General features: G+C 47.6%; 1 pseudogene; it reads left to right on the forward strand.

Moving 5' to 3' along the window:
• Positions 1 to 25,569, forward strand: part of LOC121298352 — a 31,210-nt pseudogene extending 5,641 nt beyond the window's left edge.
• Positions 25,570 to 26,228: the final 659 nt, after the last annotated feature.

A 26,228-nucleotide genomic window follows, 5' to 3' on the forward strand; every position in this document is an offset into this window, starting at 1 on the left:
ATGCTCTATCTGATCCTGTGTTTGACTCATGTTTCTCTCTTCAGTGATGCTCTATCTGATCCTGTGTTTGACTCGTGTTTCTCTGCTCAGTGATGCTCTATCTGATCCTGTGTTTGACTCGTGTTTCTCTCTCTCAGTGATGCTCTATCTGATCCTGTGTTTGACTCGTGTTTCTCTCTTCAGTGATGCTCTATCTGATCCTGTGTTTGACTCGTGTTTCTCTGCTCAGTGATGCTCTATCTGATCCTGTGTTTGACTCGTGTTTCTCTCTCTCAGTGATGCTCTATCTGATCCTGTGTTTGACTCGTGTTTCTCTCCTCAGTGATGCTCTATCTGATCCTGTGTTTGACTCGTGTTTCTCTCCTCAGTGATGCTCTATCTGATCCTTTTGACTCATGTTTCTCTCTTCAGTTGACTCGTGTTTCTCTCTTCAGTGATGCTCTATCTGATCCTGTGTTTGACTCGTGTTTCTCTCCTCAGTGATGCTCTATCTGATCCTGTGTTTGACTCGTGTTTCTCTCCTCAGTGATGCTCTATCTGATCCTGTGTTTGACTCGTGTTTCTCTGCTCAGTGATGCTCTATCTGATCCTGTGTTTGACTCGTGTTTCTCTCCTCAGTGATGCTCTATCTGATCCTCTGTTTGACTCGTGTTTCTCTGCTCAGTGATGCTCTATCTGATCCTGTGTTTGACTCGTGTTTCTCTCCTCAGTGATGCTCTATCTGATCCTGTGTTTGACTCGTGTTTCTCTCCTCAGTGATGCTCTATCTGATCCTGTGTTTGACTCGTGTTTCTCTCCTCAGTGATGCTCTATCTGATCCTGTGTTTGACTCGTGTTTCTCTCTTCAGTGATGCTCTATCTGATCCTGTGTTTGACTCGCGTTTCTCTCTTCAGTGATGCTCTATCTGATCCTGTGTTTGACTCATGTTTCTCTCCTCAGTTCTGGCTGGTGATGCAGTTCCTCTGTGAGATGACGGAGGAGCAGACACTGGTGATGTACAGTGGGCACCCCGTGGGTCTGTTCCCCAGCCACCGTGATGCCCCGCGGGTCGTCATCACCAATGGCATGGTCAGGATCACACTCTAGTCATGTGCTTACTGGGCTGAGTCCAGGGATTTGAAATCAACCAATCGCGTAAAGGATTTGCCACAATCCCAGTCACAATGTAGATGTGCATTTCACAAAGTAACTATTTTGATGTGTAATGGTAGAAACTCCCCCTGCATTGCATCAGCCACCAGATCTATAGGGGTGATGCCGGGAGATCCAGGGATGGGGGGGTGGATTGCCCCCCAGGAGGATTCTTCAGGGTTGTAAAATGCTTTAAAATGTTGTGTACAAATCCAGCTGTAATGACGGGGTACAGATTGATCAAAGCAACACCGTGGTTACTCATTTTAAAGGTGACCAGATTGAAATCCATTCCCCTGCCTCTTGTGAGCTGCGGTCCCCCCTCGCTGCACGTTCAATCCACGCTTCAGATCAGTCTGATCAAACTCCAGCCCCACATGATGATTCAGAGTTCAGTTTAATATGTTCCTGTGCTCTTCCCTGTTCCAGGTTATCCCCAATTACTCCTCCAGGGACGAGTATGAAAAGATGTTTGCCTTGGGGATCACAATGTAAGGGAGTATTCACACTTTGGTAACACTCTTTTTGTAAGGCGGTATGGTCATGACTTCCATTTTCCCCCTGAAACAATTTCCCTAGCACTTGAATTCCTGTATGTAAAACAGAAGGCTCTCGATTCACAGCCTTATGAAGGGGAGCGCTGCATGAAAAAAAGAAAACTGCATGTATGGAAGATACAGGTCTTGATTTTAAAGAAAAAATAACGTTTTGAATCAAAAATAGTATAACTCAACCTAAAATGAAATCTTATCTTTTTTATTGTTGGTGGTGCGAGGGATGGTGTCTGTTTTAAGAGAATTCTTGGTGGCACTGTAATGTCTGGAGTGTGGATTTAATGGTCCTGTTAAGCTCACGTGATTCATTTCAACAGGATCCTGAACTCCAGGACGCTGCATTGCTCGCATGCTTCTTACATGTCATATCTAATTGAAAGAGCTTCAAGCTGTCTGAGGCTGAAGACAACACTGCACTGACTTCACGCCAAACCAGGGATTGGCTTCCCAGAGTGGGCTTTGTGATCTGCTATTCCTGGTTACCTAGAAAACATTTTTGGGAATCTGTTTAATATTTTGTCCGCTGTTTACCACCACTATATTAAGGATAAGCCATCAATATAATAAGCACCCCGAGATTTTGGGGGGTGTTGTAGTAGAGAGACCAATACCAGCCCCATGATACGAGTATCAATGTGAATGAACGCAGGTGAGTCTGGCCCTTCTTTACCAGGATCTTAATTGTTCAGCTGATCCAATCAAACCTCCATTGGGGTTCTACAGCAGTTAGCTACTTTATGCATTCCAAACCCATTGTTCAGCTGATCCAATCAAACCTCCATTGGGGTTCTACAGCAGTTAGCTACTTTATGCATTCCAAACCCATTGTTCAGCTGATCCAATCAAACCTCCATTGGGGTTTTGTGGCAAAGCGTAAGCCTTGCACAATGGAATATGTAGTTTATTGTATGTTTTTGTGTTAATTGTTAATATTGATTTAATTGTTTAGCTGCTGTGGCGCTCCGCTGGGGACGATTACCCGTCTGCGTGGAGCAGCAGCTGAAAGCAATCAGCTGTTCCAGCAGGCAGGTGGGCGTGTCTCAGCGGAGCGTCAGTATAAAAGCATGTTGATCGCTGTGATCGGGGCTGCTGCAAGGCCTGCCGTTTTCACGGCACCTTTTGAGTTATAGTTTGGGGTATTGTGTTTTATTTTGCACTTTTTGTACGGTTTACTGTATTTGTCCTCTGTGCGTTACCATCGCTGGTAACGTCACATGACCGCCTTTATTTTACTTTCACTTTCTTTTTGTTGTTAATAAATCCTGCGCGCCTGTGCCGGCGTTTCAACACCAACCTCTGTCTCTCTGTATGCTTGAACAGCGGCTACCCACACGTGTGACCCGAGGAAGACCCTGTCACATATGGTGTCGGAAGTGGATTCCTCTGCATCCTGCCGAAGCAAGGCTAGATGGCTACAGAGAGACAGGAGGAGCAAACCCCTGAAATTTTTTTGGGGGGACAAGGGCAGACCGCAGGTAACCCTGAGGGGCTGCTGAAGGAGAGGGATGGAGCCGCTGTCCTTAAAGGCACTGGGAAGGAGCCGAGACATCCCGCCCGAACGCCAGAGAGGCCGAGGAGGGTCCGTTCCCGAGAGCTGCAGAAGGAGGAGTTCCGGTCCTGGAAGCTGGCGAGGGAGGAGGAGAGACTGCCTGCCCGGACGCCAGCGGGAGGAACTGCCTGCCGAGCGTCAGCGAAGGAGGACCTGTCGTTTGTGGGGGATCGTCACAGAAGGAGGCGGGTCAATCCTCTGGAGAGGAGCCCCGTGAAGGGACACTGGGTTTAGGGGGTAATAATTTTGGGTGTATTGTTGTTAATTATTGGTATATGGATAGTGGTTGTATGTGTGTGCATGTTTATTGTTTATAGCAATGCTGACGTTGGAGCCTGGTGTCTGGTATGATGGTATGGAGGTTGCACCTGGCTCTAATGTTCCCTCCCACCCACCCTTGTGTTTTTTTTTTTGTTTTGTCGAATGGACCCCTATGGGTTCCATTCTGAGCGGGAGGATATGTGGCAAAGCGTAAGCCTTGCACAATGGAATATGTAGTTTATTGTATGTCTTTTTGTTAATTGTTAATATTGATTTAATTGTTTAGCTGCTGTGGCGCTCCGCTGGGGACGATTACCCGTCTGCGTGGAGCAGCAGCTGAAAGCAATCAGCTGTTCCAGCAGGCAGGTGGGCGTGTCTCAGCGGAGCGTCAGTATAAAAGCATGTTGATCGCTGTGATCGGGGCTGCTGCAAGGCCTGCCGTTTTCACGGCACCTTTTGAGTTATAGTTTGGGGTATTGTGTTTTATTTTGCACTTTTTGTACGGTTTGCTGTATTTGTCCTCTGTGCGTTACCATCGCTGGTAACGTCACATGACCGCCTTTATTTTACTTTCACTTTCTTTTTGTTGTTAATAAATCCTGCGCGCCTGTGCCGGCGTTTCAACACCAACCTCTGTCTCTCTGTATGCTTGAACAGCGGCGACCCACACGCGTGACCCGAGGAAGACCCTGTCACAGGGTAGACAGTGTCACAGGGTTCTACAGCAGTTAGCTACTTTATGCATTCCAAACCCATTGTTCAGCTGATCCAATCAAACCTCCATTGGGGTTCTACAGCAGTTAGCTACTTTATGCATTCCAAACCCATTGTTCAGCTGATCCAATCAAACCTCCATTGGGGTTCTACAGCAGTTAGCTACTTTATGCATTCCACACTGTGTTAACCCTGCTGCAGCCTGGCCCTCTGTAATGACATGAAGATGCCTTTGGCTCTGTCAGACTCTCACAGCTGTTTCTCATGGCAGGTACGGACAGATGACGGCAGGAAGTTACTGCTACATTGGGCCACAGGGAATCGTCCACGGCACTGTGGTGAGAATTAGGGTCACTCGAAGTTTTACGATTCACAGTTTGAAGCAATGTTTTCTTCTTGATGTGCTTTGCATGCCTCTCTGCAGCTCACCGTGTTGAATGCTGCCCGGAGGTACCTGGGCTCCAGTGATCTGGGGAGGAAGGTGTTTGTCACGGCCGGTCTGGGGGAGATGAGCGGGGCTCAGGCCAAGGCAGCGGTCATCGCCGGGTGCATCGGGGTCATCGCAGAGGTGAGGTCACGACGGGGTCGCTCTGTGCGTGCCGGGGGGGGGGGGGGGGGGGGGAGTCTCACAGGTCGCAGCTGTCATTTGTATTATTGCACCAGTCCTTTGATTTCACAGCTCACACTGCGGATCAGCAGCACAGAAACATGTCCGTTATTCCGGGTTACGCGCTCGCGTTATTCCGGGTTACGCGCTCGCGTTATTCCGGGTTACGCGCTCCCGTTATTCCGGGTTACGCGCTCCCGTTATTCCGGGTTACGCGCTCGCGTTATTCCGGGTTACGCGCTCGCGTTATTCTGGGTTACGCGCTCGCGTTATTCCGGGTTACGTGCTCGCGTTATTCCAGGTTACGTGTTCATGGCTGCATTTTTCACTGCAGGTCCTTGACAAGGCCCTTTTTTTGATGTTTGCGATTGGAAACTCTTGATCACACAAAGCGCATAAATAAAAAGAAAGTACTGCTTTATAGAATCAAACGTTTGTTCAATGAAGCGCTAGGGTTAGGGTTTGCTGAACAGCAAAGGCAATACAATCTCTAATTCCAGTATGCTGTTGATTCAGTGCAGCAGTGATTCTATGAATTGGTTTTCACAGTGCTGTTATACAGCTCCTCGAAGGGGGTTGATAGTTCTGTTCTTACCGTTTAGAACACTGGGAGCGTAACGCTTCATTTCACTAAAAGATCAACATGGCCAGACGTCTAAACAGAACAAACGACTTTAAAGAAAAACCCTGAAAGGATCGAACGAGAACGACTGAGCGCAGCCTGTGCAATGCCAGCGCTAATGTGTTTAATAACGTCTCTCACAAAACTATTAGCAAGGAAGTCATTAAATGCAACAGAGCTGAAACGAACCCGCCGTTTGTGCTTCTGCTTTGTAATTCTAAAACTCAAGACTGTTGATAGGGCTGTCAGGCTGGCAGCTCGAGTCAGGGAAACCTGAACCGAGGAGATTGCAGAGAACATTTCTTTGGTTCTGTATTGCTTCAATTGGCACAGCATTTCAGTTTGAGTTGCATGTAAGCCTGGCAAAACCTAAGAGAGCAGCGAACGTTATTATATTGGCTATTAAAGCGAACCCTATTCGTGTCAGGTTCAGGACAAAAGGTAACTGTCAGGCAAGGAATTCTGCACTGGCACTCTTTCGACTGACAATAAAGAGCTGTCCAAATTAGCACCATATGGATGCATGCGAGTCGTGTTGCAAGTAATTCCCAGTTGCTTTGAATGTTAGGAAAACACAGTTTAAAGAGAAGAACAAGAAAGAAAAGGCCTGGAGAACCGAACACTCAAGGAATGGGATCATGGCTGTTTTTGTTGGATGCTTGTCACATTTAAAGTGGTTGCATATTCTTTGGCTGTGTATTGCAATGTGTTGCAAAGCGTTGTGGTCAAACTGGAAGTGCAGTTGTAATTGAAGGAGATTCAGTATCTTAGAGTGTGGATCTGCACTCACAATGTATAATATCACTGAGAGTGTGGATCTGCACTCACAATGTATAATATCACTGAGAGTGTGGATCTGCACTCACAATGTATAATATCACTGAGAGTGTGGATCTGCACTCACAATGTATAATATCACTGAGAGTGTGGATCTGCACTCACAATGTATAATATCACTGAGAGTGTGGATCTGCACTCACAATGTATAATATCACTGAGAGTGTGGATCTGCACTCACAATGTATAATATCACTGAGAGTGCGGATCTGCACTCACAATGTATAATATCACTGAGAGTGTGGATCTGCACTCACAATGTATAATATCACTGAGAGTGTGGATCTGCACTCACAATGTATAATATCACTGAGAGTGCAGATCCACACTCAGAATATGAGTGACAAAGCATTCAAAGCGTTTAACGTATAAAAACATGTTATAAAGAACGGTCACTCAGTTGAAGCAGAAATTGCTGGCATGTGTGAACAATATAAAACCCTGAACACCAGACCCCACATCCGCTACCTTTTGGCCTGACAGGTGAGAATTGTTCAGTTTGCAAATGCTGAACCGTGTGAAAGAAAAGCAGCAAAGAAAAGGATTTTGCTGTTGAATAAAAGAAGGGTTCAGCTGTGCTGGCTTGTGTTTCAGGTGGACCAGGATCCTCTAAAGAAGAGGCACGAGCAGGGCTGGCTGATGGAGATTACCAGAGACCTGGACCACTGCATTCAGAGGATCAGGTGGGGCTGCACAGCTACAAATCCACCTGAAAGAGGTTCTGAGAACGATCATGAGGGGAGCCCCTGCAAAAAACACAGCAGTGCAGGGAAATGAATGGAATATGCATCTGAAATGAATGGGATATGCATCTGAAATGAATGGGATACGCATCTGAAATGAATGGAATATGCACCTGAAATGAATGGGATATGCATCTGAAATGAATGGGATATGCACCTGAAATGAATGGGATATGCATCTGAAATGAATGGAATATGCACCTGAAATGAATGGGATATGCACCTGAAATGAATGGGATATGCACCTGAAATGAATGGGATATGCACCTGAAATGAATGGGATATGCACCTGAAATGAATGGAATATGCATCTGAAATGAATGGAATATGCATCTGAAATGAATGGGATATGCACCTGAAATGAATGGGATATGCATCTGAAATGAATGGGATATGCATCTGAAATGAATGGGATATGCATCTGAAATGAATGGAATATGCATCTGAAATGAATGGGATATGCATCTGAAATGAATGGGATATGCACCTGAAATGAATGGGATATGCACCTGAAATGAATGGGATATGCATCTGAAATGAATGGGATATGCACCTGAAATGAATGGGATATGCATCTGAAATGAATGGGATATGCATCTGAAATGAATGGGATATGCATCTGAAACTGTAACAGTTGCCCTGCAGGTCTCATTGTGGTTACACTTTTTCTATCAAGGGCAGTGTCATATCTAAATAAACAGTGCCACAGATTGATCATGTGGCCTCTGAGTCCCTAGTGCTTTGTTTATTCGGTTCTGCACACACTCCCCGGCTGAGACTGCTGGTCAGAGGTACTTCCCTGGTGATTGATTTCATCCTGAACTCTATCAGGGTTACTCCTCAAGAGATCAGTCATTGACGTGAGCACTCGGTTCATGCTTTTCAAAGTACACACCATGAAACGCTTTGACATTACCATCTACTTTGCAGTCTAAAGATGATCCCCAGGAATTATCTTAGTTCAAAGATGATCCTCTGCACAAAAAGAGGTACCCAGAGAAGTACAGTGCATGCTGGGTGCAAAATAAGAGCCATTCTCTTGAAACGTGTTGTAATGAACCCTTTTTAAAAGGCAGGTCTTGGGTAGACTGGAGGATATTGTTCTGCAGTGTGCAGAACAGCAGTTGTGAAGGAAACTAGATGTAGAGAATCTGGGACTGTAACATGAATTTCAGGGACGCCAGGAAGAAGAAAGCGCCCCTGAGCCTGGGGTACCATGGCAACGTGGTAGACCTTTGGTAAGTGTTTCCTGGGGTACCATGGCAACGTGGTAGACCTTTGGTAAGTGTTTCCTGGGGTACCATGGCAACGTGGTAGACCTTTGGTAAGTGTTTCCTGGGGTACCATGGCAACGTGGTAGACCTTTGGTAAGTGTTTCCTGGGGTACCATGGCAACGTGGTAGACCTTTGGTAAGTGTTTCCTGGGGTACCATGGCAACGTGGTAGACCTTTGGTAAGTGTTTCCTGGGGTATTGGACAGATGATGTAATAGGTGGATGGGGGTGCTGGGGGGGTGTCACGTCTTTGATGAAGGTTGATTACAGGATGGTGGGGGTAGTGGAGGGAGAGGGTGATCTGAAACTGTAAAATTGTCCCACACTGGATGATGTAATGCTTCGTGTTTGGTGAATAGGGTCTGGCTGTCAGTCTCGTTTCTCTTTGCACAGCAGAGATGATAATCGTTCCTGAATGGAATTTCATCTAATCTCTGGAAGGAGAGGGGTGTGGGTGTGTGTGAGGGGTCATTACCTTAAGAGGTGACGTATTGGTGAGACTGGGAGGCTTGATTGATATCCGCCCAGATAATCCTCTTCTACAGATCAGCTGCAATCGCAAGCCTGTGTGGAGATGGAGAGCTCCTGCATGCGTGTGTGGGTGTGTGTGGGTGGGTGTGATTCATACTGCTGGCAGCACAGTTGCACAAACAATTTCTATGGAAGAAAATAAATGTTAAAAAAGTTTATCTTCTAGTTATACAGACTTGAAAAAATACAAAAGAATACAGCTCTGCAAATCAACAGAAATCATATAGCATGGTTTGAGCACCCAAACTGCACAAGATGATAGCTTTATATAACAGTAAGAGACACGCCACACACAGCGCATTAGCTATTAGATTACAACGGATACTTTGTTTGTCAGAAATTCCTGTACAAGAGTGATTTCTCACTCGGAGATGTCCGCTCCACTGCTAACAGGGGAACTGGCTGCCCTACAAGTAGATGACAAAAAGCCTTCCTGGAACCACCGGGAAAGTGATCCGACTTCAAAGAGCTCAAATTAAGGCAAAAAAACAAGCCCTGATGTAATGCCCTGACAGCAGCTGAGCTGGGAGTTCTCAGTGAAGCTGTCAGGACTGATTGGCTGTAACAGCAGCCCAGGCATCCTCAGCACTGCAGCCCCCAGCGCTGCCCCCAGCTCCACCAGCACATGGGCACGCAGCAGCAGAGGAGGCACTGCAGCCCCCAGCGCTGCCCCCAGCTTCACCAGCACATGGGCACGCAGCAGCAGAGGAGGCACTGCAGCCCCCAGCACTGCCCCCAGCTCCACCAGCACATGGGCACGCAGCAGCAGAGGAGGCACTGCAGCCCCCAGCACTGCCCCCAGCTCCACCAGCACATGGGCACGCAGCAGCAGAGGAGGCACTGCAGCCCCCAGCACTGCCCCCAGCTCCACCAGCACATGGGCACGCAGCAGCAGAGGAGGCACTGCAGCCCCCAGCACTGCCCCCAGCTCCACCAGCACATGGGCACGCAGCAGCAGAGGAGGCACTGCAGCCCCCAGCACTGCCCCCAGCTCCACCAGCACATGGGCACACAGCAGCAGAGGAGGCAGAGCAAGCATTCTGAGACTTTGCAAAGAGGAGGCAGAGCAAGCATTCAGACACTTTGCAAAGAAGAGGCAGAGCAAACATTTGCTGATTTGGATTCGGACTGTGGGTTTATTTTGTTCCACGATCCGACAACTTAGTGCCCAGGTATCTTTTATCTGGGGGAAACTATACATGCATTCGAGCAATAAGCAGAGCAAATTATGATGTCTTTCTCTGGCTCGTCCCACAGGGAGAGGCTGGTGCTTGAATACGATACTACAGGAGAGCTGCTGGTGGACCTGGGCTCTGACCAGACCTCCTGTCACAACCCCTTCAGCGGAGGGTACTACCCAGTGGGGCTCACCGAGCAGGAGGCTGGCCAGCTGATGCACTCCGAGCCGGCCAGGTTCCGCAGCCTGGTGCAGGAGAGGTAGGACTGCGGGTACAATGAGGAACACTCCCAGTTTCGTTCTAGAACTTTTATACAGCAGGCATTCTGAGAACAGTCGAATTCTGGAACATTTCTACCACAGTAGAGCAATTTAGGGTCAGGGATAGGGAATGGGTTAAGGTTAAGGTTAAGGTTAAGGTTTGGGTTGGGGTTAAGGTTGAGGTTAGGGTTGGGTTGAGGTTAAGGTTAAGGTTAGGGTTAGGGTTGGGGTTAAGGTTAAGGTTTGGGTTAGGGTTAATGTTAGGGTTGGGGTTAGGGTTAGGGTTAAGGTTTGGGTTAGGGTTAAGGTTAGGGTTGAGGTTAAGGTTAGGGTTAGGGTTAAGGTTAGGGTTGGGTTGGGGTTAAGGTTAGGGTTTGGGTTGGGTTGGGTTGGGGTTAAGGTTAAGGTTAGGGTTAGGGTTGGGGTTAAGGTTAAGGTTTGGGTTAGGGTTGGGGTTAAGGTTAGGGTTAGGGTTGGGGTTAAGGTTAAGGTTAGGGTTGGGTTGGGGTTACGGTTAAGGTTTGGGTTGGGGTTGAGGTTGAACTCATCACTAATTCTGTAGTGTGGGTGATCTTGTGTATTTTCTAGCCTCAGAAGACACATCGCTGCCATTAACAAGCTGGCGGACAAGGGCTTGTTCTTCTGGGACTACGGGAATGCGTTCCTGCTGGAAGCGAAGCGGGCAGGTGAGTCGGGGAGAGGCGTCGAAAAGCATCGTCCTGCAGCTGCAAGTCACCAAGGAGAATCTCTCTGGGCAGAATCTCTCTTCTCCCATGGTTATGCTAGGCATTTACCATAGTCTACCCTGGATCGGGTGTGTAATACTTTTCTCTTTCTGGGCTTTACAATGCTTACCTATGCTTTATCATGCTTTCACTGTACTTGGTTACACTGTGCCATGCTTTCACTGTGCTTGGTTACACTGTGCCATGCTTTCACTGTTGTCAGCGTCTATAAGGGATGCACGAGGCAGGTTCTATGCAAGTGATTTCATCAGGATGTACGTTTATGTTCACCTGATGTTCAGGTGACTGAAAGGATAACCCTGTTCAATGTTGCAGGTGCTGATGTGGAGAAGCGTGGAGCTGGGAAGACGGAGTTTAAATATCCTTCTTACGTTCAGCACATCATGGGGTAAGCAGACTGTCTCTCTGACCTGGATCCCTGCTGCGTCTGAGTGAGATACAGGCTAAGCCTTTAGAAGCTTGTTGCAATCGTGTCTTGTAAGCTGGCTGTCTCTTGCTGCAGTGCACAGTGAGTGAGTCCAGCTTGCAGGCTGGGTGCTTCTGAACCAGATTGCATGGTGTTGGGTACACATTATTTTTAGAAGTGTCCCTTGGCAGGTTATAAAGCCGTGTGAAACGTATGATGTACACCATGGATTATCTATGGATTAACAGTGCCTCTCTCCCTCTCTCTCTCTCTCTCTCTCTCTCTCTCTCTCTCTCTCTCTCTCTCTCTCTCTCTCTCTCTCTCCCTCTCTCCTCAGACTCATTAGAGGTGTTTAGTGGGGTGCGTTTCTCTCTCTAAACACACTCTTGTTTGTTTGAATGTTTCAAATTCTTCATCCTTCAGCCTTATGAAAGGAAAGCACTGCACACTGCCAGAGAAAACAGGCACGGAATGCCAAACATCCGTTTAATTCCATGATCCTGCACACATTTCCAGGGATATATTCTCCTTGGGATTCGGACCGTTCCGGTGGGTCTGCACCTCGGGGGACCCCGAAGACCTCGCCACCACTGATGTCATCGCCTAGACAGTGCTGGAGGACCTCAGCAAAGGAGATGGGTAGAGGGGCAGCAGCATCGACAGTGCTGGAGGACCTCAGCAAAGGAGGTGGGTAGAGGGGCAGTCAGCATGGACAGTGCTGGAGGACCTCAGCAAAGGAGGTGGGTAGAGGGGCAGCAGCATGGACAGTGCTGGAGGACCTCAGCAAAGGAGGTGGGTAGAGGGGCAGTCAGCATGGGCAGTGCTGTAGGACCTCAGCAAAGGAGGTGGGTAGAGGAGCAGTCAGCATGGGCAGTGCTGGAGGACCTCAGTAAAGTATTTTTGCAGTCATTTTGCAGCTTTCCCCCACACTTTTCCCATGGTTATACTGTGCATTTCCCATAGTTTACCCTGGTTGTGATTTCCCAGACTTCGTTGTGCTTTGCAGTGCTTGCCTATGCTTCACTATACACTCACTGTGCTGTATTACAATGTGCTGTGCTTTTACTGTGGGACATGATGTTTGTTTTTGTACTTGATGGCAGTACTAAGGAAAGGAATGCACGGGGGGTAGATAATAACTTTGATCACAACGCTTTTATTGGAATTCAATCTAAACTGGTTTACTGGGAAAAGCCAGCGCAGTGTGGTCTACTCCTGTCACAGAACAGCAAGACAAGAAAAAAAGGTGAATCCACTCTTTCAGAGGAGCGCTTTTTATTAACAAATGAACAAAAATAACAACAACATGTTAACAAGTTAGTTGTTAACAGTGAAGGAAGTGAAAGAGTGCTGTTTCAAAAGAAGTGCGATGCCACTTTATTACAGAACGGATTTGTGCTTTGAAGTTTCTCGGTACCCTTATGAAACTTTATCAGAGTGACAGGACAGCAAATTGTAAATCTCGGAGTAGTATGGTGCAGCATGTTTAAAAAGCATGCTGAATGCATGGCATTGTAATGGGAAAAGCATGGGAAAACTTTACTGGGGTGAACTTTTTAAAGGGCTGGCCTCTGAAAGGCACAGCACTGCAGCTTCCTGCCTCTGGCTCTTCAGCCTGGCCCAGACATCTGGCAAAGGCTCTTAAACAAATGGCAGGTCATTCAAAATAACAAGGCTATCTAAAACAATATACCAAAGAGCAAGGAGTGCTTCATAACTGAAACAGCGTTAAACAGCGTTCAGTGGGCTTGTAGAAATCTACTGGAACTGCGCTGAAGGAAGATTTGCTAGCTGGTTTTTCTTCCCTTTCCCTGTGGTTTTACTAAGGGTTAGGGTTAGGGTTAACCCTAACATGCCTCTATGTGCTTTACCATGCTTAAAGCTCATATGCTTTACCATGTCTTTACTGTGCTTTATCACACAAAGCAAACATTTTTTTTAGATAGATCTTTTTTTTTTATTTTGTTCGTTCGCTGGTATGATTGATCTCACCCTGGGTAGCCTCACTTTATAATAAAACATGCAGCTGTCAGGACTCTGAATAGGAGAGGCATCCTGAATGAATCGGGCTGTTACAGCCGCTGGGAATGAGTCCCTAACTGAGGCATGCCTGGCCTGAGTGACAACACAGGTGCTGTAGCTCTCAATCAATCAATCCAGACCCCTGTGTGCTGTAGCTCTCAATCAATCAATCCAGACCCCTGTGTGCTGTCGCTCTCAATCAATCAATCCAGACCCCTGTGTGCTGTAGCTCTCAATCAATCAATCCAGACCCCTGTGTGCTGTAGCTCTCAATCAATCAATCCAGACCCCTGTGTGCTGTAGCTCTCAATCAATCAATCCAGACCCCTGTGTGCTGTAGCTCTCAATCAATCAATCCAGACCCCTGTGTGCTGTAGCTCTCAATCAATCAATCCAGACCCCTGTGTGCTGTAGCTCTCAATCAATCAATCCAGACCCCTGTGTGCTGTAGCTCTCAATCAATCAATCCAGACCCCTGTGTGCTGTAGCTCTCAATCAATCAATCCAGACCCCTGTGTGCTGTCGCTCTCAATCAATCAATCCAGACCCCTGTGTGCTGTAGCTCTCAATCAATCAATCCAGACCCCTGTGTGCTGTAGCTCTCAATCAATCAATCCAGACCCCTGTGTGCTGTCGCTCTCAATCAATCAATCCAGACCCCTGTGTGCTGTAGCTCTCAATCAATCAATCCAGACCCCTGTGTGCTGTAGCTCTCAATCAATCAATCCAGACCCCTGTGTGCTGTAGCTCTCAATCAATCAATCCAGACCCCTGTGTGCTGTAGCTCTCAATCAATCAATCCAGACCCCTGTGTGCTGTAGCTCTCAATCAATCAATCCAGACCCCTGTGTGCTGTAGCTCTCAATCAATCAATCCAGACCCCTGTGTGCTGTAGCTCTCAATCAATCAATCCAGACCCCTGTGTGCTGTAGCTCTCAATCAATCAATCCAGACCCCTGTGTGCTGTCGCTCTCAATCAATCAATCCAGACCCCTGTGTGCTGTAGCTCTCAATCAATCAATCCAGACCCCTGTGTGCTGTAGCTCTCAATCAATCAATCCAGACCCCTGTGTGCTGTAGCTCTCAATCAATCAATCCAGACCCCTGTGTGCTGTAGCTCTCAATCAATCAATCCAGACCCCTGTGTGCTGTAGCTCTCAATCAATCAATCCAGACCCCTGTGTGCTGTAGCTCTCAATCAATCAATCCAGACCCCTGTGTGCTGTAGCTCTCAATCAATCAATCCAGACCCCTGTGTGCTGTCGCTCTCAATCAATCAATCCAGACCCCTGTGTGCTGTAGCTCTCAATCAATCAATCCAGACCCCTGTGTGCTGTCGCTCTCAATCAATCAATCCAGACCCCTGTGTGCTGTAGCTCTCAATCAATCAATCCAGACCCCTGTGTGCTGTAGCTCTCAATCAATCAATCCAGACCCCTGTGTGCTGTAGCTCTCAATCAATCAATCCAGACCCCTGTGTGCTGTAGCTCTCAATCAATCAATCCAGACCCCTGTGTGCTGTAGCTCTCAATCAATCAATCCAGACCCCTGTGTGCTGTCGCTCTCAATCAATCAATCCAGACCCCTGTGTGCTGTCGCTCTCAGTCAATCAATCCAGACCCCTGTGTGCTGTAGCTCTCAATCAATCAATCCAGACCCCTGTGTGCTGTCGCTCTCAATCAATCCAGAAAAAGAAAATAGGAAAAGACTAAGCATCGCTCAGCACCGGTAGTAAACGAGTCACATTTGGGGAACCCATGCACTTGTGGGCCATCTTTCTTATTTCCTCGTTTCAGTGTCTGACTCAGTGAGACAGCAGTACGATGACAACATCCGCTGGATACGGGAGGCTGGCAAGTACAACATGGTATGGTATTCACAGGAACACACAGTGTACAAGCCTCTGTAAGAGCGAGACACGCCTGCGTTCACAGGAACACACAGTGTACAAGCCTCTGTAAGAGCGAGACAGGTCTGCGTTCACAGGAACACACAGTGTACAAGCCTCTGTAAGAGCGAGACACGCCTGCGTTCACAGGAACACACAGTGTACAAGCCTCTGTAAGAGCGAGACATGCCTGCGTTCACAGGAACACACAGTGTACAAGCCTCTGTAAGAGCGAGACAGGCCTGCGTTCACAGGAACACACAGTGTACAAGCCTCTGTAAGAGCGAGACACACAGGAACACACAGTGTACAAGCCTCTGTAAGAGCGAGACAGGTCTGCGTTCACAGGAACACACAGTGTACAAGCCTCTGTAAGAGCGAGACACGCCTGCGTTCACAGGAACACACAGTGTACAAGCCTCTGTAAGAGCGAGACAGGTCTGCGTTCACAGGAACACACAGTGTACAAGCCTCTGTAAGAGCGAGACACGCCTGCGTTCACAGGAACACACAGTGTACAAGCCTCTGTAAGAGCGAGACAGGCCTGCGTTCACAGGAACACACAGTGTACAAGCCTCTGTAAGAGCGAGACACGCCTGCGTTCACAGGAACACACAGTGTACAAGCCTCTAAGAGCGAGACATGCCTGCGTTCACAGGAACACACAGTGTACAAGCCTCTAAGAGCGAGACATGCCTGCGTTCACAGGAACACACAGTGTACAAGCCTCTGTAAGAGCGAGACATGCCTGCGTTCACAGGAACACACAGTGTACAAGCCTCTAAGAGCGAGACATGCCTGCGTTCACAGGAACACACAGTGTACAAGCCTCTGTTTTCCTGACGCGTTCAGTGTCAGACTCAGCGGTTCATGTTTGCATTGCAGGTGGTGGGGTCCCAGGCTAGGATCCTGTACTCGTATCAGAAAGAACTCGTCTCCATCGCATTCGCCATCAACACGGCCATCGCTGACAGACGCATCAAGGTCAGTTTGCTGTCAGCTGCCTTACTTCTGTGGAGGGCTCTGTGCATTAGACCCGATCAATCCGCTCACTGTAACAGTTTAGTTAACTTTACTAAGAAAACAGCAAATATGGAAAATATATTTCTACCAATTCCAGAGATGCAGAGGGTAGCAGCCTTCTCATCTTTCTATCAGACTAGCTGTGCTGTTTTGTGACTGTGCAGTGGGTGTGGGTGTGGAGCAGACATCACAGAGTCACTTCTGAATTTGCAAATACCCTACCACAATGGTAGGGTGAACTTTATTAACAAAAAAACACAGTTCAAAACAACAAAAATATAAATCATAAGTCCCAACAGAGCGAGTCCCTTTCAGCTCCTTGGGTGCACGTCGGGGGTGGTGAAAAGTGTAGGTGCTCAGGTGCTTAAGTGTCCAGTTCTGTTGTCCGGGGTGTGTGGTGTCCAAGGTGAAAAGTGCTGGCAGTGGTGCGGCAGCTCCTTGGCGTCAGGGATCACTCTGACAATAAACACAAACATGTAGCACAAAAATAACCAAATAAACAAACACACAGCTCAGGAACCTAGCTCCAGTATTACCTCAACAAGCCTCACACTTACAAAATGACAGCCCTTATATACCAGGGGACTCCACCCCATGATCAGCGCGACTCAGCACACCTGCCAGTTGTCTAATGCAACACAGCTGATCACAGTGATTTTGTCCCCTAATATGGTCATTCCGCCCTGCACCAAGATGGCCGACTTCCTTTTCCGCCCCTCTCTCCAAGCCGGCCCATCTCTGAACAGGTATGCAAGTACCTCTGCTTAGTGCCCTCTTGGGTCGGGAGGGAGATTTGCAGCTCAGATCCTCACGCTCCCTGTCACATGTTTACATCTTTATTCTTCATTATAACAGCTGTCTAGGTGCAGTCAGGCGGGCAGGCAGTGAGTCAGAGCTGCAACACGAAATGGCAGGTCTGCACTCTCCACAAGCAGCTAGAGGTCCTGTGATTCTCATAGGAACTCGCTTCCTGATCCTGAATGCTGCTTTGATGGGCCCGACTCTGTGTCAGAGCTGCCATCCTAGCTGCTGCCCATGATGCCGATGTGTAGCATTAGGACAACTGACGTGGTCACAACACCTGATACCCGATACTGCCCAGCCAACTGTCAAAACCTCCCTAAATCAGAATAAATAGCGCAATTGTTTGTTTTTTATTTGACTTAAAGGTATTTCAGTAAGGGGAAGTCTCTCTCAAAGGACATCTCCAAAGGCAGATAAGTTGCAATGTTGGATCTCAGGTGTGCACCGTGTGTGTGTGTTGGATTTCAGGTGTGCAGTGTGTGTGTGTGTTGGATCTCAGGTGAGCACAGTGTGTGTGTGTGTGTTGGATTTCAGGTGTGCAGTGTGTGTGTGTGTTGGATCTCAGATGAGCACAGTGTGTGTGGATCTCAGGTGTAGACAGTGTGTGTGTGTTGGATCTCAGGTGTGCACAGTGTGTGTGTGTGTGTGTTGGATCTCAGGTGTGGACAGTGTGTGTGTGTGTGTTGGATCTCAGGTGTAGACAGTGTGTGTGCTGGATCTCAGGTGTGCACAGTGTGTGTGTGTGTGTTGGATCTCAGGTGTGCACAGTGTGTGTGTGTGTGTGTTGGATCTCAGGTGTGGACAGTGTGTGTGTGTGTGTGTGTGTTGGATCTCAGGTGTGGACAGTGTGTGTGCTGGATCTCAGGTGTGCACAGTGTGTGTGTGTGTGTTGGGTCTCAGGTGTGGACAGTGTGTGTGTGTGTGTGTTGGATCTCAGGTGTGGACAGTGTGTGTGCTGGATCTCAGGTGTGCACAGTGTGTGTGTTGGATCTCAGGTGTGCACAGTGTGTGTGTGTGTGTGTGTGTTGGGTCTCAGGTGTGGACAGTGTGTGTGCTGGATCTCAGGTGTGCACAGTGTGTGTGTGTGTGTTGGATCTCAGGTGTGCAGTGTGTGTGTGTGTGTTGGATCTCAGGTGTGGACAGTGTGTGTGTGTGTGTGTTGGATCTCAGGTGTGCACAGTGTGTGTATTGGATCTCAGATGTTCTTTTTCCCCTGCTTGTTTTCCTTGCTGCTGCAGGCTCCATTGTGGGGTCACACACAGGTGGTACTGGTGGAGTGTGCACAGTGGTAATCAGCAGAGACCACCATGACGTCAGTGGGACAGACAGCCCCTTCAGAGAAACATCCAATATCTATGATGGGTCTGCTTTCTGTGCAGGTACCTGCAGGGGTGTACCATACTGTAGGAATCATGAGATGCAGGGCACCATGCGATGTGCATCATGATACCATACTGTAGGAATCACGAGATGCAGGGCACCATGCAATGTGCATCATGATACCATACTGTAGGAATCATGAGATGCAGGGCACCATGCAATGTGCATCATGATACCATACTGTAGGAATCACGAGATGCAGGGCACCATGCAATGTGCATCATGATACCATACTGTAGGAATCATGAGATGCAGGGCACCATGCAATGTGCATCATGATACCATACTGTAGGAATCACGAGATGCAGGGCACCATGCAATGTGCATCATGATACCATACTGTAGGAATCATGAGATGCAGGGCACCATGCAATGTGCATCATGATACCATACTGTAGGAATCACGAGATGCAGGGCACCATGCGATGTGCATCATGATACCATACTGTAGGAATCACGAGATGCAGGGCACCATGCAATGTGCATCATGATACCATACTGTAGGAATCACGAGATGCAGGGCACCATGCAATGTGCATCATGATACCATACTGTAGGAATCACGAGATGCAGGGCACCATGCAATGTGCATCATGATACCATACTGTAGGAATCACGAGATGCAGGGCACCATGTGATGTGCATCACGATACATGCAACGGTCCTGACGGGCTGCTGTTACTGTAGGATGCATATCAAGATCAAATGATCATTTCAAACAGGGTGTAGAATTTGGCTGGACAGCTTGATCATGACTCACTGATGAAAGCATTACTCGTTTTTAAGCCACTGTATCTGAATTAAATTGTCAGAAGCAAGAACATACTGTGGGGAAGGGTGGGGGTGAAGGTAGATCTCCTGTCCGCTGTAGTTCCCTCTCTCTAGTTGGATTGATATTAAATGCTGAGCCTCTGTACATTGTGTGTATGTATATGTGTGGAAGTGATGCTGATCTTGCTTGCAGACATGGCCGTGTAGAACTTTGTAGGGGATGCTTTCAGAGGCGCCACGTGGGTTGCACTGCACAACGGAGGAGGAGTCGGATGGTAAGATGGATCTCAAAGCAGCTTTGTTTCCTTGCAATCAATTGTATGAGTTTCATCTCTAACCAAGCCTGCCTCAAGCCTGTCTCTAACCAAGCCTCTCTAACCAAGCCTTCCTCTAACCAAACCTGTCTCCAAACCTGCCACTAACTAAGCCTGCCTCTAACCAAACCTGCCTCTAACCAAGCCTACTTCTAACCAAGCCTGCCTCCAAACCTGACTCTAACCAAGCCTGACTCTAACCCAGCCTGACTCTAAGCCTGCTGAAAAGTTAACAGGTTGTTCTTACCTACTGCCTGCCTAACTAATCAATACTTTGAATCGTGCAGAAACGCACACACAAGGAGCACAGGCAGGGCTTGTTCATTGGCAGAGCTTTGTTAACACTGTGTGACGCTGCAGTGGTGAATGAGGGCTTCCTTTGCTTTTGATCAGCTCACAGCATCTGGACTGTATAGACGGTTATATAGTTAGTGCCCACATGTTGCTCTAATTACATAAGAACATAAGAGGAGGCCATTCGGCCCATCTTGCTCGTTTGGTTGTTAGTAGCTTATTGATCCCAGAATCTCATCAAGCAGCTTCTTGAAGGATCCCAGGGTGTCAGCTTCAACAACATTACTGGGGAGTTGATTCCAGACCCTCACAATTCTCTGTGTAAAAAAGTGCCTCCTATTTTCTGTTCTGAATGCCCCTTTGTCTAACCTCCATTTGTGACCCCTGGTCCTTTTTTCAGGCTGAAAAAGTCCCTTGGGTCGACACTGTCAATACCTTTTAGAATTCTGAATGCTTGAATTAGGTGGCCACGTAGTCTTCTTTGTTCAAGACTGAACAGATTCAATTCTTTTAGCCTGTCTGCATATGACATGCCTTTTAAGCCCGGAATAATTCTGGTCGCTCTTCTTTGCACTCTTTCTAGAGCAGCAATATCTTTTTTATAGCGAGGTGATCAGAACTGCACACAATATTCAAGATGAGGTCTTACTAGTGCACTGTACAGTTACAATTACAGTCCAATCCGAGCCCTGCTTTAATGAAGGAAACACCTGTCAAGCTCCACTTCACTGTTACACAAGGGTTTGCTATTTACTGTGCATACTATTTTTTTCCCCCTTATAAAAGTTCACCGCTGTGTTTTCGCAGTTTCCCCCCCAAGCATTTCCTGCAGTTTACCCTGCTTTGCCATGTTTATTAATATGCTTTCCCATACCTCGCTATTCTTTACAATGCTTACCTATGAACATTGCTTTTAATTAGGCATCTTAAACAGCTTCTCAAAAGTCTCATGCGTTTTACCATGTGTGGCTGAGTGTGTTCCTTTATCTTAATATTTAAATGAATTGCATGTGTGGCATATTAAAGTCATCAATTAAATTAGACAATCACTAATTTACCTATTTTTCAAGATTTTCGGTTCCAGTGGTTTGATTGCAACACAGCCAGTCCAGACTGCAGGAGCAATGGGGTGTTGTGGTGCATGTGTAGGGATGTAGGGATGTAGGGATGTAGGGATGTAGGGATGTAGGGAAGGAGCTGTTGATAGGCAGCAGCAGGTCTGCTCAAGTGTGTCTCTATTGCAGTCTAGCACAGCGGTGTGAGTGCAGTGCTGCAGCTGAATGTCCCTGTTAGAGGCCATTGGAAAACACGTCTCCAAACGAAATTAATTCATGATGATGGTTTATTGCAGGGTGGGTCCACTAGATCAGTTTGAGACGTGCGTGCTCATTGCACAGCCTGAGGTCATTCATCAAAGGCATCTATTTCCTGAGCACAGTTCACATTTCTGCAATTATAATACTTAATACTGTTGTTGCAGACTATTGTTGCCTGACCATAATGTTCTGTAAAATATGGATTTTATTATAAATGACATGCTGTTACTAATAACAGGCATGTGAAGGAGGTAACATGAAGAGCAGTATAATGCAGAATGTACAGCGTGCCAGGCTGCTCTTTCCTGTGAGAGCAGTATAATGCAGAATGTACAGCGTGCCAGGCTGCTCTTTCCTGTGAGAGCAGTATAATGCAGAATGTACAGCGTGCCAGGCTGCTCTTTCCTGTGAGAGCAGTATAATGCAGAATGTACAGCGTGCCAGGCTGCTCTTTCCTGTGAGAGCAGTATAATGCAGAATGTACAGCGTGCCAGGCTGCTCTTTCCTGTGAGAGCAGTATAATGCAGAATGTATGACGTGCCAGGCTGCTCTTTCCTGTGAGAGCAGTATAATGCAGAATGTACAGCGTGCCAGGCTGCTCTTTCCTGTGAGAGCAGTATAATGCAGAATGTACAGCGTGCCAGGCTGCTCTTTCCTGTGAGAGCAGTATAATGCAGAATGTACAGCGTGCCAGGCTGCTCTTTCCTGTGAGAGCAGTATAATGCAGAATGTACAGCGTGCCAGGCTGCTCTTTCCTGTGAGAGCAGTATAATGCAGAATGTACAGCGTGCCAGGCTGCTCTTTCCTGTGAGAGCAGTATAATGCAGAATGTATAGCGTGCCAGGCTGCTCTTTCCTGTGAGAGCAGTATAATGCAGAATGTACAGCGTGCCAGGCTGCTCTTTCCTGTGAGAGCAGTATAATGCAGAATGTACAGCGTGCCAGGCTGCTCTTTCCTGTGAGAGCAGTATAATGCAGAATGTATAGCGTGCCAGGCTGCTCTTTCCTGTGAGAGCAGTATAATGCAGAATGTACAGCGTGCCAGGCTGCTCTTTCCTGTGAGAGCAGTATAATGCAGAATGTACAGCGTGCCAGGCTGCTCTTTCCTGTGAGAGCAGTATAATGCAGAATGTACAGCGTGCCAGGCTGCTCTTTCCTGTGAGAGCAGTATAATGCAGAATGTACAGCGTGCCAGGCTGCTCTTTCCTGTGAGAGCAGTATAATGCAGAATGTACAGCGTGCCAGGCTGCTCTTTCCTGTGAGAGCAGTATAATGCAGAATGTACAGCGTGCCAGGCTGCTCTTTCCTGTGAGAGCAGTATAATACAGAATGTACAGCGTGCCAGGCTGCTCTTTCCTGTGAGAGCAGTATAATGCAGAATGTACAGCGTGCCAGGCTGCTCTTTCCTGTGAGAGCAGTATAATGCAGAATGTACAGCGTGCCAGGCTGCTCTTTCCTGTGAGAGCAGTATAATGCAGAATGTACAGCGTGCCAGGCTGCTCTTTCCTGTGAGAGCAGTATAATGCAGAATGTACAGCGTGCCAGGCTGCTCTTTCCTGTGAGAGCAGTATAATGCAGAATGTACAGCGTGCCAGGCTGCTCTTTCCTGTGAGAGCAGTATAATGCAGAATGTACAGCGTGCCAGGCTGCTCTTTCCTGTGAGAGCAGTATAATGCAGAATGTACAGCGTGCCAGGCTGCTCTTTCCTGTGAGAGCAGTATAATGCAGAATGTACAGCGTGCCAGGCTGCTCTTTCCTGTGAGAGCAGTATAATACAGAATGTACAGCGTGCCAGGCTGCTCTTTCCTGTGAGAGCAGTATAATGCAGAATGTACAGCGTGCCAGGCTGCTCTTTCCTGTGAGAGCAGTATAATGCAGAATGTACAGCGTGCCAGGCTGCTCTTTCCTGTGAGAGCAGTATAATGCAGAATGTACAGCGTGCCAGGCTGCTCTTTCCTGTGAGAGCAGTATAATGCAGAATGTACAGCGTGCCAGGCTGCTCTTTCCTGTGAGAGCAGTATAATACAGAATGTACAGCGTGCCAGGCTGCTCTTTCCTGTGAGAGCAGTATAATGCAGAATGTACAGCGTGCCAGGCTGCTCTTTCCTGTGAGAGCAGTATAATGCAGAATGTACAGCGTGCCAGGCTGCTCTTTCCTGTGAGAGCAGTATAATGCAGAATGTACAGCGTGCCAGGCTGCTCTTTCCTGTGAGAGCAGTATAATGCAGAATGTACAGCGTGCCAGGCTGCTCTTTCCTGTGAGAGCAGTATAATGCAGAATGTACAGCGTGCCAGGCTGCTCTTTCCTGTGAGAGCAGTATAATGCAGAATGTACAGGCGTGCCAGGCTGCTCTTTCCTGTGAGAGCAGTATAATGCAGAATGTACTGCCAGGCTGCTCTTTCCTGTGAGAGCAGTATAATGCAGAATGTACAGCGTGCCAGGCTGCTCTTTCCTGTGACAGCAGTATAATGCAGAATGTACAGCGTGCCAGGCTGCTCTTTCCTGTGAGAGCAGTATAATGCAGAATGTACAGCGTGCCAGGCTGCTCTTTCCTGTGAGAGCAGTATAATGCAGAATGTACAGCGTGCCAGGCTGCTCTTTCCTGTGAGAGCAGTATAATGCAGAATGTACAGCGTGCCAGGCTGCTCTTTCCTGTGAGAGCAGTATAATGCAGAATGTATGACGTGCCAGGCTGCTCTTTCCTGTGACAGCAGTATAATACAGAATGTATGACGTGCCAGGCTGCTCTTTCCTGTGAGAGCAGTATAATGCAGAATGTACAGCGTGCCAGGCTGCTCTTTCCTGTGAGAGCAGTATAATACAGAATGTATGACGTGCCAGGCTGCTCTTTCCTGTGAGAGCAGTATAATGCAGAATGTACAGCGTGCCAGGCTGCTCTTTCCTGTGAGAGCAGTATACTACAGAATGTACAGCGTGCCAGGCTGCTCTTTCCTGTGAGAGCAGTATAATGCAGAATGTACAGCGTGCCAGGCTGCTCTTTCCTGTGAGAGCAGTATAATGCAGAATGTATAGCGTGCCAGGCTGCTCTTTCCTGTGAGAGCAGTATAATGCAGAATGTATAGCGTGCCAGGCTGCTCTTTCCTGTGAGAGCAGTATAATGCAGAATGTACAGCGTGCCAGGTTGCTCTTTCCTGTGAGAGCAGTATAATGCAGAATGTATAGCGTGCCAGGCTGCTCTTTCCTGTGAGAGCAGTATAATGCAGAATGTATAGCGTGCCAGGCTGCTCTTTCCTGTGAGAGCAGTATAATGCAGAATGTACAGCGTGCCAGGTTGCTCTTTCCTGTGACAGCAGTATAATGCAGAATGTATGACGTGCCAGGCTGCTCTTTCCTGTGAGAGCAGTATAATGCAGAATGTATGACGTGCCAGGCTACAGATGCTTGTAAATATTCCAGACGGGTGCAGGAGTTAGTTATCATGGACCTGCTTTGTCTCTGAAGGGGAGAAGTCACTAACGGTGGGTTTGGGCTGGTTCTCGACGGCTCTGGGGACGCTGCAAGGAGAGTCACAATGATGCTGAACTGGGATGTTTCTAATGGGGTGAGTCCTGTCCTGCAGCTATTACCAGATGCACCCCTCAGGGGCCATTCAGACCACTACTACAGTAACGGCAATCTGGAGAATCTAGCCCAGTGTGCACTACAATGCAATGTGCTTTAAATGCAATCCCTGTGGTTACGATTTGATGTAAAGCTCCACAGTATATATGTGTGTGTATATGCTGTGATTTGGTCCTGCTATCTGTTCCTGTGCTGAGTATTGACAAAAGGAGGCTGTCAAGCTGACCTAAGTCTGTATGGCGTTTGTTTCCAGGTGGCTCGACGGTGCTGGTCAGGGAACGACAAGGCCTACGAGACGATCTGCCAGACCATGCAGGAGCACAGTGACCTGAGAGTGACCCTGCCACACAGCGTGGTGGACGAGGGGCTGCTGGACAGGGCTCTGTGGCACTGAGAGAGGAATCCAATCACAATCACAACGAGCCTGGCCACTCCCACTTCTATCGGGGCTCTTTTCCAGCTTTGCAGCGTATCTGCGTTTGAAATGAACACACACTTTTAGGAATGCTTTTACAAATGCAGCAGCATGCCCGTGTCACAAGAAGTTTGATCGAATAACACCTTAGAACAACGAGATACAGATCAGGTGGTGTGCCGCTGCTGTCGTTTGATTGAATCTGTCCCTAACCTTTCTCTTCTCTTGGCTTTTCTCTTCTATATGTTAGCAGTTTCTAACGGTCTGGAATTGTAACCGGTGTTAATGTGCTCATGTTTGGTTCAGGTATCACAGTAAATGAAACTATAATAAATATTAAACTTCAGTTCTCTGTCTACCATTTCGTCCATTTACATGCATGTCTTTGGCAATGCACTAACCGCACTGATGGTGCAGCTCGTGTGATAAAAATTGAACGCTAACTCCTGTGGATCAGTGTGTCCTTGAGCTCTTGAGAATATACCAGGACCTGCACATAATGTACAAAGATCTATCAATGAGAATGCATTGTGAGTATACCCTACCTTTTCAGAAATCTTCCAACAAAAGAAATGCAATGCTGAGATTGTGTTTAAAAACAAACCGAAGCAAACTCTGCACACCTGAGTGATGCTTGCAGTTGTTCTCATGTGTAAATCAATGCGCTGGAGAGGATTCTGTGCAGGTTGTTCCATCCATAACTATTAATGAAGAAAGTAGGTGCTGGTCGGGCGTCCTGTGAAATCTCTCCCTGTTTTCAGAGCGTGCTGCATGTGCTTTGCTGGAGAGCAGTGTGAGGCAGATCAATATTGGGGTTGCACAGAACCAGGTTTTCTTTTCCTGCTCCTCTCTTTGTTCTTGATCGCTGCAATGACAGCAGCTCAGGGTATTCTCAAACTAGAATATCCAATTATTTTACCCCTCGTTTTTTTCCCCAATTTAGACTGTCCATTTGTTTTTCCCTCAGCGCAGCATTTCCTCACACAGCTCAGGAGAACTGAAGGT

Source organism: Polyodon spathula, chromosome 23 (assembly GCF_017654505.1).
Source record: "Polyodon spathula isolate WHYD16114869_AA chromosome 23, ASM1765450v1, whole genome shotgun sequence".
Lineage (NCBI taxonomy): Eukaryota > Metazoa > Chordata > Actinopteri > Acipenseriformes > Polyodontidae > Polyodon > Polyodon spathula.